This window comes from Apodemus sylvaticus, chromosome 6, assembly GCF_947179515.1.
Source record: "Apodemus sylvaticus chromosome 6, mApoSyl1.1, whole genome shotgun sequence".
Lineage (NCBI taxonomy): Eukaryota > Metazoa > Chordata > Mammalia > Rodentia > Muridae > Apodemus > Apodemus sylvaticus.
In genome coordinates, this window is record NC_067477.1 from 89,087,319 (window position 1) to 89,107,855 (window position 20,537).

General features: G+C 40.1%; 1 protein-coding gene across 18 annotated transcripts in view; it reads left to right on the forward strand.

Moving 5' to 3' along the window:
- Positions 1-20,537, forward strand: part of Hdac9 (histone deacetylase 9) — an 858,974-nt gene that overhangs the window by 210,471 nt on the left and 627,966 nt on the right. The window contains exon 3 of one of the 18 annotated variants that reach the window (XM_052185950.1): positions 8,047-8,103. The exons of the other annotated variants lie outside the window; for them this stretch is intronic. The gene's annotated coding sequence lies outside the window, so the exon portion shown is untranslated. The remainder of the gene's footprint in view (positions 1-8,046; positions 8,104-20,537) is intronic. 18 annotated transcript variants of the gene reach the window in all.

Below are 20,537 nucleotides of genomic sequence, written 5' to 3' on the forward strand. Positions count from 1 at the left end.
GAGCACAGCTGCCCTGCGCTCTTGAGCACAGCATCCCTGCCTTGTCCAGAGACATTGTCTCTCTTCAGTCCTTCCGACTGCCAGCTCACATCATATCTCTACCCTCCTCATCTGAGATGGTCCCTGAGGCGTGAGGAAGGATTGTGATACCCACATTCCATTTGTGTCGGAGCTCTTTGCAGTAACTCACTCACCACACTTTGATCTCCTGAAAGTTTTCGCATTAACCGCTGTCCTTAGCACAAAGCACTTTCTCTGATGAGATTTGCACTAATACAGGGTCAGTCCTGGTGCAAGCCCTGTGTCCCTCTGGAGATGCTGGGAGATGTCACCGGTGTTAGGTTTTAATGGTCTTAAAAGCTGAAGAAAGCGGACATATTTTCTAGACAATTGGTAATATGCTACTTTGTGGAGGCATGTTAGGTAGAAGATGAAATGCAAATTCTGTGACAGATTCATAGCAAAAGGACAGAATATATAAAACCGAAAGTGTATGTATTCTTATCTATTAATTATGTATATATTATATCTGTAATAACACATGTATCAAATATTGAAAGTCATTAACTTCCCCCAGTATGCTGTCTCTTAATGTAAACTCAAATTCTGGAGATTACAGTGAATGCTCTTGGATGAATATGAAGGAAGAAGCAGGATCCCTCCAGGGCCCTGCTGGTGTCTCATCTTCAGGCCTATTATATAACGCAGTCTTCAGCTACAGAAACACATGTTGAAAGCCAACCCAGAGGCATCAGGAAGAAGCTCAATGTCATATGACTGCTCAGGAATCACCATGAACTCACCTCCTACAGGTCCTGTTCTGATCCCTGCATTTTTATTAGTTACCCTCCCCTCCTTCCTCTACATCTTGAACATTTACCAAAACTGACCAGAACCTACGTAAAGCTGGAGTGTTTTATGGCATTTGGGAAGAACTGAACAATGCAATGTCTTGCCTGTTCTGCAGGATTTATTTTTCTTTGCCCAGGGTATGCTTATTCTTGGCTTAACACTCATTTCTTTCAAGGTCTTTTTAATGATACTTTGCAGGTTATCCATAAAACTGCAAGGCCTCTGAGACAGTTCATTCACCTTACGTACATAGTTCGAGGAACTGCTTATTTAAATTTAGATTCCATCTCTGATGAAGTGTTTTGACAAAGTAATACCAGCTTGATGCTATTTAAAATATTTTGACAGATGGGAAAATTGTTTCAGTCTGACTTGAGCAGTACTTTATTGCAGTATTTTGCAACTTAGGAAAAAAAAATTGGTAAAGGTACTCACAGTGTTCCCGGAAATAACACCCTTGCATTCTCTTTGAGAGGAGCAGGGCCTCTGTTCAGTCAGAGATTACAATATGTGTGTCGCATAAGCTAAGAACTCATGCGGTTTAAACAAGAGGGAAGAACATTTGCAGACTATTTTCAAATAGGGAACGCTTATTGTTCTGTAAGCAAACCTAAAGAAGTTCTAGAAGAATTTGCTGTGACAACACCTCACAAGCTTCCAAGGCCCCTGCTGCAAGGCTTGTTATGTGGCAAAGCCACCAGAACTTGGAACTCATTTGAGGACAAGACTTAGATCAAACTGTGTCAATGTCTGTGTGTTTTAAAGCGTGTTTTAAAAGCTTTAGATATTTCCAATTGTTCATGAAGAAACAGTGACAAAACAACAAAACAAAACAACAACAAACCAGGTAGTTCTTGGGTCTGTTGATTAAATAGATGCTTCAGCTAGACAGGGAGAGCCCCTTCAGAGTCTTCTCAGAGCAGCACTGCCTAAGGCAGATGCTCCTAGGAGCTTGCTTCAAGTGTGATTTCTAGGCCTTGTGAATCTGACACTGGTGAAACCAAACCACATGGGCTTTAGCAAAGCCCCTTAAGATCTCTTGGCCATAGAGAAACGTTGTAAATACCACACCTGCCTTCTTCAGAGATGGGGACTCAGAAGGAATTGCTGCATGCTCTGTCTAGACTGTTGACAACTACAGAAGACTTGATGCTGGTTTACCTACCATGGTTTTGTATCAGGCTATGATTAAACTATCAGGATGGGTCTTCCTTTGGAGGAGGACATAAGATGTCTGAGATATCTTATGGTAGGATATGGTCCAATATTTTTGTTGTGTGTAGTGACATGACACTGAGTATAGTTAGTAAAATGATAGCTGGCATGCGTGTAACAGCCTCATGCTGTTAGACCATGGGCTACTGCCTTGGTTTCCTAATCATAGTCAAAGGCTGGTCATAAAAATGAGAAATGTATATTAAGGTTTAAGTTTTTATCTTCTCACAGTCTACACACATGCAACATATGATACATGGGAAAGGAAGGGAGGGTGAGAAGGAGGAAGAGGTATATATAGAGATATAGAAGAGGTATACACATATACACATGTGCACGCGCACGTACACACACACACACACACACACACACACACACACTCACACACACACATCTTCTGTAATGTGATTGGCACCAAGCATCAGTGTCTTCTACTTAACTATGCTATATATAATTTTACTGTATTTATCTCCTCCTGGTGTTTTAAGGAAACATCTTAAGTAAAATGCTAACAATTTTACCTGTAGATATTTTTATATCATTAAGTGAACTTTAATAAAATCTGCATTTTAGTATCACATTTTTACATGAATTATATATTGATTTTTGTTAATTTTCTTCTCAGTTCAGAACAGACAAGATGGAGACAAAGATACCAATCGATTAATGCTATTATAACCAGAATTATGTACTTAATGTTTCAGGGAGATCCTACTGCCAGACAGTATATTAAGTGCAGTTAATCTTATGACAAATTAAAATATTTTGTCCTCACAGTCAACTTATAATGAAGGCCTTTAATTTTTTAATATGATCTCTAGTGAAAATGATATATTTTCCCCTTGCCTTTGTGTTATATATGAGTGGCAAGAACAATAACAAATTCATATTTATGGTGTCTTATAGTTTATATTTTCTTTTGGACTTCTCTTCAATTTTTTAATGTTTCCTTCCATTAAAAAAGACCATGTGGGATTTAGCAGATGGATTTCACTCCACCTCTGCTTATAGAATGCAACCTGCAGAATGAGCCTGCTACTCCCAGACAAGTGACATCACTGTCTATAGTTACAGACAATGAAGCCAGCTCACTGAAGGTATCTGGATTGTCCATTTTATAAGTTACCAGCCAATCCAGGGTTCAGAATTGACCATGGGCTTCCATGGAGTTCATTGGTTACTGTGTGTTCTGTCTTGCTGGGTCAGAACCTTTATATCCAAGTACTATCAAGATGTATAGATTCCTTACCTGAGTACAGGGGCAGAGTTGTGACTGCTGAGTTTCTATTGGGAAAGACAGAGTAGGAGATGGTGGGACAGACACTGACTTAGGTGCTGCTGTTTCACCATGAATAATACACAACTTTTGTCTTTTACTTAGAGTGTGTGTTTGTTCAGAGGTTTCTGTAAAGGGGCCAGTGGAGAATACTTTGGAAGGGAAATAGCATTTGCTCTCAAAATGCCCACTTGGCGCTAATATGGAAAATGTCCTTGAAACAATTCAAGGAGCAGCTGTGGAAAAGCTTTTTGCTCAGCCTTAGAACTCTGTCTTTGAATGCAGGGGTCCCTGAGTGAGGGGAGGATGGGAAACTGTTGTCCGACTCTTGGTATTCATTCTTCCCTGGGCTTTCTTCAGTGTGGAGGTCAACTGTGCATGAATAACAATGCCGATGTTTACTTCTTTGATTTGATCTTTGATTTGAAAATGTGTGTTAGGTATACAGATATGGAGCTCAAAGACAGGTGAACTGTGGCACGCATTTCCGAGGCCTTCAGCCCCTTGCCTTCTCTGTTCCTCCCCTTCCTACAATCAGCTGCCTCTTCTTCATTCTCACGTGTGGCACTTCACATGTCTGTGAATGTCTGTGTGAACATTATCACACTGGAGCTCGGCTTTGTGTGTCTCTTTTTCTTTTCCTTCTTCTTGTGCTTCCCAGAGGTCCTCTTCACAGCCATGTAATATTTCATGGTATGGAGTTTTCTAAAATTAACCCAACAGGATTTCTGTTAGCAGATATTATGTAGTTCACCCATTGGATTATTTAGAAGCAAATTGTGCCTTAAGTCGTGAGTACTCTGTGTGCTCTTGTGTTCTTAGCAGAAACATAACGGCCCTGGGAGTGTCTTCAGCCTGGCTGGACTGAGATGAGATTGTTGAATTAGGTCACGTGTGACAGGAAGCTGCTTGATGACAGTTTTCTCGGACAGCTATTTTTAGCCTCTGAGCAGTAATCATGGCAAGAGATCTTTGTATCTTGCCCTAGACAATCTTCTCTTGGAAGATTAAAGTGGACCCCTTTAAAGGGTTCAAAAATGCAATTTGCTAACAGTTTAATGGGTTGATTAGGGTCTTTGATAGTGTATTTCTGAAGGAGAAAAATGGTTTTGTGCTATAAAAGGTCCATCTGCTTCACTCTCCATAGCCATTAAAGCTTTTCAGATCTGTTTTCTTGTAATCCATGGAGTTTTGGAATCCTAAATGTTAGGCATGTGTTTTCTTTCTTTTTTTGTTCAATATACTTATTTTTCTATTTCAAGGCATTGCTTCTCATTTTCTAATTTATAGATAATTATTAATAGAGTGATTGCTGCGTTTATCATATGTCAGAGAGATAAACCCAACATCTAGAGAAAAATTAACTTAGGAAATGAACCTATTTTCCATGTAAAATATTCAGTGTTCATGGAGGTCTTACAGTTAAAGAAAAAGAATCCTTCTCTTGTTTATCTGCTTTGCCTTTATTTTTTCTCTTTGTATTAACCTATCTTTCTCTTTCTTGTTCACACACTTCATCACAGATTAATCAAAACATATACATTCATCATGCCAGATCACACTCATAAACTAAAAGCATAGAGATGCTAATATACCATGGTGCTATACCTCTTTAATACTAACAAACTATGAGTTCCTGCTTACTTATTGTTTTTCAAAATTAGTTCAGACTAAGCATAATATATTAGTATATATAATATATTATATATTATATATGTTATATATATAAAATATGGTATCTTAGTATATATTATACCATATTAATCAAGTATATTGATGCATCAAACTAGTGATAATGAATTTCAATTTACTTTTATTATCAAGGTAATCAAACAGTTCATTAATAACCCAAAGATAAGTAAATTTTGCCCTATCATTACACTCTGTATGTGGATTTCTGGTAGCTTTCTTTTTGTGTGTGTGTTTTTTTGTTTCTTTGTTTGTTTTTTCGTCTTTTTTTTATTTTTATTTTTTTTTTGAGGCAGGGTTTCTCTGTATATCCCTGGCTGTCCTGGAACTCACTCTGTAGACCAAGCTGGCCTCAAACTCAGAAAATGGCCTGCCTCTGCCTCCTAAGTGCTGGGGTTAAAGGGGTGTGCCACCACTGCCCTTCTGGTAGCTTTCTTGTCTGATATATAAACTTGCAACAGGTTCACATATAGCACAGACTAACATTGAACTCCCTATGTAGCCAAAGAGAACCTGAAACTTCTGATACCATATTCTAGGATGACAGGTGTATGCCACCACACCTGGTTTATGAAATGCTGGTGCTTAAACCTAGGGTATCTTAGATGCTGTACATGACAACAATATTGTCAGAGGGTCTTGTGCTTTATGTGTAATTGCTTATCTTTTATAGCACGTATGAGTGAAATAATGAATAAACTAATGCTTATGGTAGACCAGTTGCACTTCTAATGAACAAGAATAACTTTTCTTAAATTAGGAATGCTATTTATATGCACTATGTAACATGAATTTAATAATAAATTGCTTAATTTTACCACTATCATATGTCATTCTTTTATATTATGTCCTGTCTATAATTTCTTTTCTTTTTTATTATATATTTTCTTTATTTACATTTTAAATGTTATCTCCTCTCCTGTTTTCGCCTCTGAAAAACCCCTATCCCATCCCCTATCCCCCTGCTCACTAGCCCACCCACTCCAGATTCCCTGTTCTGGCATTCCCCTATATTGTACCAAGGGCCTCTCTTCCCATTGTTGTCCAACAAGGACATCCTCTGCTACATATGTGGCTGGAGCCATGGGTCCCTCCATCTGTACTCTTTGGTTGGTGGTTTAGTCCCTGAGAGCTCTGGGGATCTGGTTGGTTTATGTTGTTCTTCCTATGGGGCTGCAAACACTTTCAGCTCCTTTAGTCATTCTCTAGCTCCTCTACTGGGGACTCCGTGCTCAGTCCATTGGTTGGCTGTGAGCATCCACCTTTGTATTTGTCAAGCACTGTCTGAGCCTCTCAGGAGATATCTCTATCAGGCTCCTGTCAGCAAGCACTTGTTGTCATCCACAATAGCTCTGGGTTTGATAACTGTATATGGGATAGATCCACAAGTGGGGCAGTCTCTGGATGGGCTTTCCTTCAGTTTCTGCTCCATACTTTGTCTCTGTATCTCCTCCCATGGGTATTTTGTTCCAAAGTGCTCCACACTTTGGACTTCCTTCTTCTTGACCTTCATGTGGTCTATGAATTGTATCTTGGATATTCTGAGCTTCTGTGCTAATATCCACTTATCAGTAAGTGCATACTATGTGTGTTCTTTTGTGATTGGGTTGCTTCACTCAGGATGATTATATATTTTCTAATTCCATCCATTTGCTAAGAATTTCATGAATTGTTATTAATAGCTGAGTAGTACTTCATTGTATAAATGTTCCATATTTTCTGTATCCATTCCTCTATTGAGGGACATCTGGGTTCTTTCCAGCATTCTTGTTATTAAAAATAAGGTTGCTATGAATATAGTGGAGTATGTGTCCTTGTTACATATTGGAGCATCTTCTGGGTATATGCCCAGGAGTGGTATAGCTGGGTCCTCAAGTAGTACTATGTCCAATTTTCTGAGGAACTGCTAAACTGATTTCCAGAATGGTTGTACCAGCTTGCAATTCCACCAACAATGGAGCAGTGCTCCACTTTCTCCATATCCTCACCAACATCTGCTGTCACCTGAGATTTTTACCTCAGCCATTCTGACAGGTGTGAAGTGGAGTCTTAGGATTGTTTTGATTTACATTTTCCTGGTGATGAAAGATGTTGAACATTTCTTTAGGTGCTTTTCAGCCACTCAGTATTCCTCAGTTGAGAATACTTTGTTTAGCTCTATACCCCATTTTTAATGGAGTTATTTGCTTCTCTATAGTCTAACTTCTTGAGTTCTTTGTATATATTGGATATTAGACCTCTGTTGGATGTAGGGTTGGTAGAGATCTTTTCCCAATCTGTTGGTTACTGTTTTGGTCTATTGACAGTGCACTTAGCCTTACAGAAGCTTTGCAACTTTATGAGGTCCCATTTGTCAGTTCTTGATCTTAGCACATAAGCTATTGGTGTTCTGTTCAGGAAAATTTCCCCTGTGCACATGTGTTTGAGACTCTTCCACATTTTCTTTTCTATTAGTTTCAGTGTGTCAGGTTTTATGTGGAGGTTCTTGATCTACTTAGATTTGAGCTTTGTACAGGGAGATAAGAATGGATTGATTTGCATTCTTCTACATGCTAACTGCCAGTTTAACCAGCACCATTTGAAAATGCTTTTGAAATGTCTTTAGCTCCTTTGTCAAGGATCAAGTGACCCTAGGTGTGTGGGTTCATTCTCGGGTCTTCAATTCTATTCTATTGATCTACCTGTCTGTCCCTGTACCAATACCATGCAGTTTTTATCACTATTGCTCTGTAGTGCTTGAGGTCGGGGATGGTGATTCCGCCAAAATTTCTTTTATTGTTGAGAATAGTTTTTGCTATTCTGGGTTTTTTTTTTTTTTTTTTGTTATTCTAGATGAATTTGGAAAATGCTCTTTCTAACTCTATGAAGAATTGAGTTGGAATTTTGATGGAGATTGTATTGAATCTGTATATTGCTTTTGGCAAGATGACCATTTTTACTATATTAAGCCTGCCAATCCACGAGCATGGGAGATCTTTCCATCTTCTGAGATCTTCTTGTATTTCTTTCTTCAGAGTCTTGAAGTTCTTGTCATACAGATCTTTCACTTGCTTGGTTATAGTCACACCAAGGTATGTAATATTATTTATGATTATTGTTAAGGGTATCTCCCTAATTTATTTCTCAGCTTTTTTATCCTTTGAGTATAGGAAGGCTACTGATTTGTTTGAGTTAATTTTATATCTGTCCACTTTGCAGAAGTTGTTTATCAGCTTTAGGAGTTCTCTGGTGGAATTTTTGGGATCACTATAGTATATTATCATATCATCTGCAAATAGTGATATTTTGACTTCTTCCTTTCCAATTTTTCTTAAATGTACAGTTGCCTGTTTTTTTGTCTGGCTCTAGTTCCATTTTACAGAGGAAGTTTTCTTCATCAACAGAGTTTTCTTTCATTTGTATATCTATTAGGCATAATTTAATTCAGGAAGAAAATATATCCAGTATTGGTGATTAGTAATTATATGGAAAAAAGGTTTGCATGACAGTCAAGTGGGAAGTTGATAGGAATTCGTGGATAAGTCATCCACTCATCCTCTGTTTTTCTGACACAGCTGTATTCATACTCAAAGATAACAAAATTGGCACCATGTGGCCAACAGTCTGAAAGGAAGACACTGTTGCAGACTCTCTGAGAAGTGGATTAGGAGCATGACATTTCCCTGTCCAGAGATTTATGCCCTGATACTGTGAATTATTAAGGCTCAGGTCTGAATGTGTGATTCATTCCTCCTTGCTCAACATTTAGTGAAGATCTGCAGCCTGGGGCTGAGTATCAGTTAGCCAGGCTCAGGAATTGAGGCTAGAAAGCCCCATAGACAGGAGTGGACTTTGGGCTCTTTTGATTTTAATATATGCAAATGTCTTTATAATGTATGATGTGTTAGGTAGAAAATTATTTCACATGCCAGCCATTTAATTTAAGAATGATACTCTTGAATATTTTATAAACCACTGGAATAATATCACACCCTTAATGAGAATCATGATGCACTTGCTCTGTGTGCCCAGCCATGTGACCAGCGCTTTACTCATTACACAGCCTTGATTTCTCCTGCTCTATTTGGGGTTTTGTGCTAACACAGAAAATAAACAAATCAAACTGAATGGCAGTCATCTTCACTTGGAAAATTTTACTAAGAACTATTTAATATACTTTGGGGGATGAAGTTCAGCTATGAGTGATGTCTACTTTGAACCTGTAATCTGATTATGTATAAAGTTAAAGTTAATATAATTGGACAGAATCAATACTTCCCCAAATTTAGTCAGATGGTGAAAGCATAATCCAGAGATTATTTACCTTTTCAAACCATCTTTATTCTTTTGAAAACTTTCCTCCCATCCTACTTCCTTCCAAAGTAAAACTTTTCCTTTGCCAAGTCATGTGGGACAGTTTCATGGTGACAGGCTCTATAGAAACTCGGGTTAGCAAGCAAGAGCAGGAGAGGGGTGGGCAACCCAGGAATGGAGTCAGTCTATTGTGTTCTCGAGATGGGAGAGCACAGCTGTATCTCCATATCGGAGCCCAGCGGGGACAATGCAGATTTCTTTGTGACTGCTTCTAACCCAGAACCAATGAGGGAGTTATTTCTTTCAGGCTGGAGAAATCCAGGAGAATGGAAAGAGTGGGAGATAAATTATGAATTAGCCTGGACTGGCTGCTGGAGAATTCTATTTATAGTTACACTTGGTACAAAGTGCTTGGAGAAAACAGCAGTAAGTTGAAGCTGAGGCTGTGTTTCAGGAGACGACTTTGTTTTTTTATCTCTGTCAGAGCTGTGTAGGGTGTTCTGGAACAGCTGGGCAATTGATTTAACCTTCTTTATTCTTTATGTTCAGTGCCATGAATTGGGTCATTTAGTTATGGATAAGAAAGGGATTTACAGAACTTAAAAATGTTTTGACTCTCCAAAATTATGTGTATGCATCTCAAATGAAAGTAGATATTAATTTCTCTAGAAGATCAAGACAGGTGAATGGGTGGGGCAGGAAGAAAAAGATAGGATATCTGAGAATGGGCTCAGGGATGTGCTCAGTGTACAGTGCATGCTAGCAAGAAAATTGTAAAAGGAAAGATGATTGACCTTATGTACAGGAAGCAAGTGAGCTGAGTTGTTATGGTTAGTGATCTGGAAAACATTTGGTATGTAGACACATTTTAGGAATAAATTGAAATGTTAGTAATACTTTAGCTACACAAATATTTCTAATTTTGTGACTGTCTTTTCATTTTGACAAATGTAATGGGAAGCCTGTGTTCTGATTGTCATGCTCCCTATCCTAGGTAAGGGTGAGGTAAGAAAGAGTGGAAGGGCTGCCTGTCTCTGCAAGTTTTCCTCACAGTGCCTCTCACAGGAAAAATTCTGGAGAAAGCCTGTGAAGTAATTGAGTAGCAAAACACCTCAAAACTGTGGAGAGCTTCATGGAGGTGCCATACAGAGAATCAAGGCAGAAAAACAGCAATGTAGCTTGATATAAGTAAGGTGATATGGATGTGTGTGCATGTGTGTGTGTGTGTGTGTGTGTGCGTATGCATGTGCGTGTGCGTGTGCGTGTGTGTGAGTGTGTGTGTATGATAGTAACTCTGTGTGAATGGGCACACATAGTCATGAACATTTGAAGGTCAGAAGTTCACCTTAGCTACCCTCTGGAGAGGAGGGGAAGTTCTAGAAGGTTAACGGAAACTTTAGGAAGTGAAGAACTGCGTATTTGTGGAACAGTTTCCCTACATCCTCCTCCTACACTGACTTCCTCCTTGGACAAACACACTGCCACGATGTCTCTCAGATCACGAGGGATCTAACCATAGCCTGCAGTTTCTGCTTTGCAAAAGGCCCTGCAAAAGGCTGTGCAGAAGACACTTGTTGTCAGAGATGGCTCTTTCTTAGATCGCTTTTTGTTCTTGTTAATAAATCCCACATTTTTTCATTCTTAAGTTCTTTATTCTCTTCTGAAAATTGAAAATAGACTCTTCTGTCATACAGTACACCCAGACCACAGTTCCCCTCTCTTCTCCTCCCAGCTTCTCTCCAATTCTCTCCTCAGATACACTTCCCCTCCATTTCCCTTCAGAAAACAGCAGACCTGCGAGAGATGGCAATTAAACAGGACAAAACAAGTTAAGAAAAGATAGAATGAAAGCCCTCATGTTAAGACTGGACAAGGCAACCCACTAGGAACAAGAGTCCCAAAACCAGGCAAAAGAGGCAGAGACACATGGGATCCCACTGGTGGAGTTCCAGGAAACTGCCAGGCTAGCAGCAATAACATATATGCGGGGGATCTGGTGCAGAACCATGCAGGCCCATGCTAAAGTCACTGTGAGCTCGGCTGTGTTGATTCAGTGGTCAGTGTTCTCTGGTGTTGTCCAGCCCTTCTGACTCCTACAGTTTTTCCTTGCCCTCTTCCTTAGGGTTTCCCTATCTGCTATGGGAGGGACATAGTGGAGAACTTCAGTTTAGATTCTTATTCTCATTCTCGGTCTCTCTCTCTCTCTCTCTCTCTCTCTCTCTCTCTCTCTCTCTCTCTCTCTCCATAATGCCTATTTGTGGGTATCTGTTCATATTCCTGCCTGCTGCTAGAGGAACCCTCTCTGATAATGACTCAATAAGGCCGCTGATCTATTAGTATAATAGGATATCATTGGAAAATATTTCATTGTTTTCTTTTCCAGTTGTTTTTGATTCTACCTTAGGTCTCTCTATTATCCAGTGTCCAGTTCCTGGCCATCCACGACATGTAGGGCATGGGCTCCCTCTCATAGTTGGCCGTCCCATATTCTGAGTCACCATTGCCCTAACACATCTTACAGGCAGGATAGATTTTAGGTTGAGGGTTCTGTGGCTGGATTGGTATCGAGGTTTCTCTTTCCATGACCTCTTGTGCCAAAGAGACTGTGACTTAAGGGTGAGGCCCATGTAGGCTCCAGATCAACCTCTCTACAGTCAGTAGTGTAGATGTTGTCCTCAGCAAGGCAGTCCTACTTCAGAGTGACCTTCTGTCCTGGCATCAGCTTGGGCTATCGAGGGATCTCCACAGGGCATCCTCGGTCAACAACTGAACTGATTACAACCTAGTCCCATGTTGGGAAGACTCGCCCAGCCACTAAATAGGCCCACTTCCGACTCCATATCCTGCATTATTAATGAATTAGGCATTGCCGGTGCTGGCCGAGTGCTTGTGACACTAACATGTGCTTCAGGGGCTCAGTGCATTTACTGTGTTATCTGTCACAGTCATGGAGAAGACTGGTTCCATGACTCAATCAGCCTTGAGAAATAACCTTTGTAAATAAAATGTAATGTTTTAGTGTTATAAAAACTAATCTCAGTCAGGTGTTTCTGCCCCTCCTTTGATCATCCAGCTTCAGGATGAAAGACACACAACTTCTCTTATTGTAATAAGCCTTAGAATCTATAACAATGCAAGGTTTGCTTTGCTTAGAACGTGGCTCTTTTATTTGTATTTCCTCTTTCTAAATTTCATGGGTTAAGATAGGGAACTTACAATCTTAATTAGTTGATTAATTAACTAATTAATTAACTAATTAATTAAAAGCAGATTGGGGGTCTTTGCCCTTCTGCTTCTCTATTTGTTTATACCTAGAGACATTTAAAATAAAAGTTTAAATCAGTGAAACACGGCGTCTAGGCTCTCTTTCTCGAAATACAGGTTCCTTGGATTCCTTTAATCCTAATAGAATATCAGATGAAAATGGTGAAGTGTCAGACAAACACTAACTTCCACAGGGTCTGACACTAATCCAAGGCTCTGACGGTCATGGGTGTTAAGACAGCAGAGGCAAGTAATTTAGATTCTTATGTGGAGAGACTTGGATTTGAGCCTGTGGCTTTTTGCTTACATGACTTACATATGTGTAACAATGTTCATGTGTGTTTGTGTGTTTATATCTGTGTGTGTATACCTCTGTGTATGTATCTGTATCTTGTGTGTGTGTGTGTGTGTGTGTGTGTGTGTGTGTGTGTCTGGAGGTTGAACCAGGACCTTGTGAATGCTGGACAAGGGCTCATCCACTGAGCTATAGTCACAGCCCCGTATGTTAACTTTGGAAAGTTATTACAGCCATTGTTTCTTACTTTTTAACTTTTTTAAAGAATAATTTATTTATTATGTGTAAGTACACTCTAGCTGTCTTCAGACACACACCAGAAGAGGGTATCAGATCTCATTACAGATGGTGTGAGTCACCATGTGTTTGCTGGGAATTGAACTCAGGACCTCTGGAAGAGCAGTCAGTGCTCTTAACCACTGAGCCATCTCTCCAGCCCCACAGCCCTTGCTTCTTTAGGCATAAAATGTTAATGACAAAAGTGATAATAGCTAACCTGCAGTGTTGTTGTGAAGAATACATTTAAAAGTACATATAGAGTGCTTCTCTACAGAATTCGTACAGTAGCATTTCTCAAACTGTAAAGTACCTATGGAATCCTGTCCAAATGCAGACTGTCATCTACCCAGGCTGGATGCAACCTGAGACCCACATTTCCCAGAAGCTCTCAGGAGATGTAGAACACAGAGAAGCAAAGTCTTGGGAGGACTGCCTCTACCTTTGAGTACTTTTATGAGTTGGAAGGACAGATTGTTTTTCACTGATAGCTTTGAACTTAATGTATGACCATTTGGTAGATAATGAGTGTGTACATAAAAACTAAGAAGCAAAGCCTTCAGTGCATTATCACTGTAAATGAGTTCATTGTATGCAAGTTTGAGCTGCTTTATGCAGGAATATAAGTTTCAAGTCCTGTTTGGAACAAGGTGACTTTAATAGACACATCTACACAGAAGCATTCCTGGTCATGCTATTGTATCAATCACAAGGTCCCTTTTGGCAGATTTCTTGATTGAAGCCATAATCGGTTAGTTTTTCAATTATCCTTCTAGAACTGAAACCCATGGTTCTCTCAGAGCATTGTTTTTCTGTATGTTGAGTAGGAGTTCCTGAAATTAAATATGTCCAACTGATGTCTGATGAACTTGATTCTGTGGATTTGAGACAGGCTTGCACTATGTAGTGCAGCTTTGAAGTTGAGATCTGTTTGCCCCAGCTTTAGGAAAACTGGGTTATAGGCATACACCCTGCAAACAGGAACATGGATCTTAAAATAGAATTTTGAAGACGTGAGAGGATAAACTTTGCAGGAATGTGGGATCTTTTTCCATACTGATGACAAGGTAGAACCTCTGATTCCCTGTCTTTCTCAAAGGGGGCTTTGGCAATTGCTTTCAATTTCATGGTGTGTGGAGGGGTCAGGCTGCCTTGGTACTGAATCTCTTCTCTGATAAGTGCTAACTCAGCTGCTGCTTCGAGTGCCAGGACCAGTGAAGGGTTTCTTGCCACCTTTGAGGGTTCAGGCTACAAGTTCTTCTGAGTCTAGCAGATGATATTCTGTTTTGCAATTTTTTAAAAGGTTTATTTTGGATTTCCTGATTCTTTTTTTTTTTTTTTAATGATTTAGCCTGTGCCTGTTTTTTTTTTATTCGATAAATTTTTTATTTACATTTCAAATGATTTCCCCTTTTCTAGCCCCCCACTCCCCGAAAGTCCCGTAAGCCCCCTTCTCTCCCCCTGTCCTCCCACCCACCCCTTCCCACTTCCCCGTTCTGGTTTTGCCGAATACTGCTTCACTGAGTCTTTCCAGAACAAGGGGCCACTCCTCCTTTCTTTTTGTACCTAATTTGATGTGTGGATTATGTTTTGGGTATTCTAGTTTTCTAGGTTATTATCCACTTATTAGTGAGTGCATACCATGATTCACCTTTTGAGTCTGGGTTACCTCACTTAGTATGATGTATTTCCTGATTCTTACTGGCCCCTCTTGCAGGAGGGCCTAGGTATAGTCCTTTGAAATGCTAATGTACTTAAAATTGTGTCTGATTGAGTGTGAATGGGTTGAATGAAGCCTGCTGCAAACAAGAGAGAGCAGGCTGATGTTCTAGGGACCACGACTCCCCTGTCTTCACCCTTTGGATTATGTGACCCTCTTTCAAAACAGCCCCTCGAGAGAGAAGTACACTAGAGGTCACTTCACCCTGAATTCCTTGCTTTTTAAGGAAATTTCCATATGAAGCGTCGAATGCTACTATGCCTTAGATTGCAGCCCTTGCTGAAATAAGGCGGAATGGCAAAAGGGCTGTGGCTCAGGACAAGGAGTTAATGGAAACATACACTTCATGTGCTTGAATGCAATCAGAAACGACAGGTACACATCTAACCTTCTAAAAATGAGGAAACAGCTTCCCTTAGCACACATGCTTGATCAGTCACACCTCTAACCTGTCGTTTCAAGTAACAAGTGGATTGGAGGAGGCATTTACTGCAGTGGGTTTCCTATTCAGACAGCACAGCGAATGAATAGAGTCACTGACTCCCAAAGTCACTTGTGGAGACGGCGAAAATATTTATAATTCTCAACTCCCACCACACTCGTGGAAAGAGAATTATAGTGAAGGGGGCTCTAATCACCTGGAATCTTAAGCCTGTTCTGCGGCTGATTTGAATGCACCCTTCCTGATAAGTGGCTTGGTAGTAAGTAGCCCTTTCTGGTAATGGTGGGTTATTCTCTTGAGAGGAGAAGGCAGTGAATTAGTGTTGACAGGCCAGAGCTTTGGTTTCAAGGAGACCACAGCTCATACTTTGGTTCTGCCCTTTCTAGTCGTATGGATTTTTTTCCTTCTTGCTCTTTGTCTCATGTGATGAGTGGGGATAGCAGAGTTCTATCACAGGGAGCTGAGGGTTGCATATTAAAGCTCAACCCCGGACAGTGTGTGGGTTACCGTAGGGTTTCGCTTCTCCAAGCCTGCCTCCCTTGATCAGCAGGGACAGCATCACTGCAGGGAAGATGTTAGAGGCGCAGAAGGTCAAGATCACCCTGTGTGGCGTCTATGTTGCCCGGTATTTCTAGCGCATGGCACCATCACACTTAGAGTGTTCTTTAGAGTTAGCCACGGATTGGATTATTTTCATTTCTCACTGTTCATTTTCAAAATACAGTGTGGTGGCCATCTACATGGCCTGACAAGTAAACATGCTTCTTGTAAAAGCCTGATGATTTGAATCTGATCCATGAAACCTGGAAGGAGAGAACCAAGCCTACAAAGTTAGCCTCTGGTCTCTACACATTTGTGGTTTCCCATCACCTACACGTGTAATAAACAAAAAGTAGAAAATAAATAAATGAATGAATAAGTGAATAAAGTTTGGGAGTTGACACAAAAACACTGTATGACGTTGTTTTGCTCTTATTTTTATTGATTACAATAATTGCTGCTGGGGGTGAACAATAGTTTGGGCTTCAGTAAAACTTTGAAAATTGCCTCTCAGTTCCTTCTTTTTATATTTAAGCACATAACCATAAACTGTAAAGCCAGAACCACAGTTTAAAAGTCGGCAAAATGTATCCACAAATAAAAGCTCATCTAGCAACCAATAAAATGGAAACTTGTGAATGTTTGAAGAACATTCTCAGCCAGATTAAAAGAAAAAAACAGATCAAATAAAATATTTGGAAACTATGCTATTTGTTGATGCCCTATAAAATTTAAAAATAAACCCAACAAACCTGCCTATTCCTGCAAAGTCTAAGTTTTGTGAGTTCCCATGATTATTGGAATCACCATTGTAAATGTGTTGCTAAATTTAATTCTTTATTTGACTTTTAAAACTCACCAGTTTACTGTTTGCAGTTTAACTCTGGCAAAGAGGTAGAAAGATTTACTTTTAAGAGGCCTCTGGACTCCGTTCCTCAAAAAATATTTTAAGCCATTTAAACTCTGAAAGGCACATAAAGAAGTATTGGCCAGCTAGAGGAGTGTTAGGTTCATGAAGGGTTTTGAAATTTCTTCACAACTTTTTACAGTAGCCATTGTGGGCACATTATCTCCATCTTCCCCAATATTTTGTTGTTTTCCTTCCCTTGGAGCACAAACTGGACAATAAAGTCTCCTTTAATTTTTGTTGTAACAGGATTTTGTTGTTAATGAACAATTTTTAGTACAAAACCTTAAGCTGAAGAACTCATTACCACGGGAGCAATTTCCTTCCTCTTGACAATGCATGTTATTTAAGCATCTTCTGCTTAAATACTGCCTGGGTAGGCAGCCTGACTTTGCTAGATTCACTGTCTTATCTTCATGGAAAAGGTGTTCAGCGTATTCAGATACAGTCACCTGTCCGTCCAATGACCATCGGAAATACTCAGGGAGGCAGCCAGCCAGCCTCCTCGTATCAGTGTATGAGACTAATTTGGGTGGGTCGGACATTTGCCTATGCCTTTGTTCGGACCCTGTCCGGGAGCTGTATGGCTGACCTTATTAAATCAGCTAGTGAGGGCTTCATGGGCTTGGAAATATTTCCCAAACTAACAGATAATGGGGGAGCTTTGCTGTGAATTGTTTGAGCTTTTGTGTTTCAGAACAGCAATTATGCCTGTGGGCGGAGAGCCCTGTGCACTCGCTCCCCTGTCTAACTCTGAACAAGGCACTGCTGTAGCACTGGTGGCACTTCAAAGTGTCCCTTCTTGTCAATCACATCAGCTCATCCCCAGCAGAGGACTTGTGAATCTGGTAACTTCAGAGTTAAGATTAAAAAAAAAAAAAAGCCAACTATGGAGGTCACTGTTGTTCTTTCTGCTGAGCCATTTTTTTTTAATGACTTATTATTACTTATTGTTCCCTGGTAAAAGGGGAGGGGGCGAAGAGAGGTCTATTTGGGTGGGTTCTGAGTGTGCAGCTAGATTTGATATTTATTCTTCCTGACATCCTCAGTACTAGAGATGATCACAAAGTCGTCCTGGGGAAATGGATGGCCACTTGGTTTCGTAATGACTAATTCTGTAACCTCAAGGAGTCCTACAATACCTGTGGAGAAAAATTTTAATTATCCATTTCTTGGCATATTTATTCCAGTCACGATTTGGAGGAGAGGAGAGGCGAGGTCAATAAGGAGAAAACTGTGTCTCAAATATGTGTCTCAGGTTGAACAATAAAAATCCCATTTCTTTTTGTAGGACAAGCACTTTCATATTGTGCAAATATATTTTTAACTACATCTCAAGCCCTACAAATTCTGGTGTGAATTAGGGGATGTCTATAGAAGGCTTAGAGCTTTAATTACCATGCTCCAATGTGACTTGAGTCCAAATGGTGGAGGAGAGGGAACTTGCTGGTTTCAGGGACCTTTCCTAGTCATTTCCCTTCACTCTTACAGACGACCCTTCTCTAATGCAGATTTGAGAAACCTTCCTGCCCACAGCTCAGCCCCATCCATTCTCCACCAGTCTGTCTGCCTTATCCATCTTTACACTTGCCTTGTCTGTGGTCTTTTATTACTATTGCTGCAACTGGGTCTCTATCTATTGTCCAGGCAGGCTGATCTGTAATTCATGACAGTCCTTCTTTCTAGCTTCCCTTGGGCTGGGATTCCAGGTGTGAACCACCACACTCACCCCTCACTTACTGTGTGAGGACAAAACATGGTTCTTAAGAACAAAATCAGGACTGAGGAGTCCATTCTAAATAGGTGATGTGCTTACATCTTTTACTACTGTTGAAGGTGCTCCGCTGAACCAGAGCCATTGCATGACCTTTGTGAAACAGTTCCTCTGCATGCTTGTGAACTTACAAGAGGAAGGTTGAATCAGAAAGTGGTTGTTTAATGTAGTTCAAAATTGGGACATATCGGTGAGTTCTCGAGATATGTGTCTTACTCTCCTTTCTGGGGGTTCATTTCGGTGTGATTTAGCTAGTGCGTGTATAATTGCTTTATAAGCTTATTTTTCCTGGACAAGCCACTTCCAACAAAATTATGTAGCAGGGGCAGATAAGATCCTCCCTGATGCACAATAGAACCATAGAAATGTTGATAGTCCTCCCTTTTTAAATTGGAGAATGGCAACTTTTTTAAAAATAGCTGTGAATATTTCACTTGGTACTTATATAAAAACTAGGGCAGACATTGAAATATTTCTGTTTTTCAATATGTATTAGCCTCATTTTCAAAGAGCTCCTTGACATTTAAAGTTAGTGAATTTTGTTTTATGTCTCTCTTAAGTGGAAATTCCTTTTAGATTTGGAGTGTAAGAGATGTATATCTTGTGCCGGGGAGGAAGATTAGTGGGTAAAACGCCTGCCTGCCACCAAAGCCTGAAGGCTCAAACACACACAAAGGAACGAACTGAGCCCACAGAGTTGTCCTCTGAACTCTGTCTGTATCCTGTAACATACGCATGACCCTCCTATACACACAATAATAATAAATGGAATTCAAGAGGGAGAAAGGTATAGCTTGCAGGCTGTTCAGCTCTGAGCAGTGTTCTGACAGCAACAAATAAGGGGAATCATTTATCAGCAAACTCTGCTCATCTATGAAGTGGCGTAATCAAAATTCTTCTCAGTGTAGTGCTTCATGCCTCTAACGTAAGAACCACATCTCACACTGTGCAACTAGTTTCTTTATCCTCATCAAAGACTGCACAGGAGAGAAGTTGTTTTCAATTTGGAGCAATGGGCATTGCATATAACTTTTGGATCATAAATTAGCACAGAGTAGCTGGTGTCTATGTATGTGTTTGTATGTGTGTATTACCACAGCAGATGCTACAGAGCCTAATTCCCATCCAGGGATATTTAGATGTAATTTGTTGTTGAATTTAGCTTCCAAATACAAGGTTTACTTAATGAGAATATATATATATATATATATATATATATATATATATATATATATATATATATATATATAATATTTTGCTACACCGAAGCTCTTGATAGTTAGTGGTAGATTTGGTTTCATATTGAAAAGTTTGCTTTGAACAGTTTGGTTGTAAAGGCAGTGTCTAGTGTCTTTAGGTGTGACTGATGGTGACTGCCGCTAACTTTGGCGTGGGGAAGGCACATGGCAAGCAGGAATTTAGAGCAGGGTTAGAAGGTGACGCCTCGGACCCATGGAACATCAGAAGGCAGTAACAGGAAAGTTACCACCATGGAGGAAGAAGCAAGAACAACATTCCTCTGTGAGAGCAAACCCCCCAGTAATCATAGGACAGCCTGGGAAGGATCTGGGAAGCACAAGAGGGACTAGAAAGAGCTTCAGGGCTAACATGGTAGGAGCTGCAGGAATCCTAGTATGGTGGCAAATAATTCCATCACTGCAAGGCATTTTCTTTGTTAAATTGCACTGACCTTAGGGATGGTTTGTGTACTGTAAAAAATGGTGTTACTCTCCTTTTACTGCTCTCTCTGAAACCTTCCTGAACTTAATAAATAGACAGCTAACTCTCCGAGCTCTTATGGCCCCAAACCTCACTTACCTTTGATACACTGCATTACTCAGATGCCATGTGCAATTGTTTTCAATTCATGCTGGCTTTACTGTGCCAGTTGTATTAGGCCTGGGACACGTTGGCATCATCTCCAGTGCTGTGACCCTGGTCCAGGCCACTGCTCATTCTTAGCGATGTCATTGCTGCTGCGGGTTTTGCTTCCA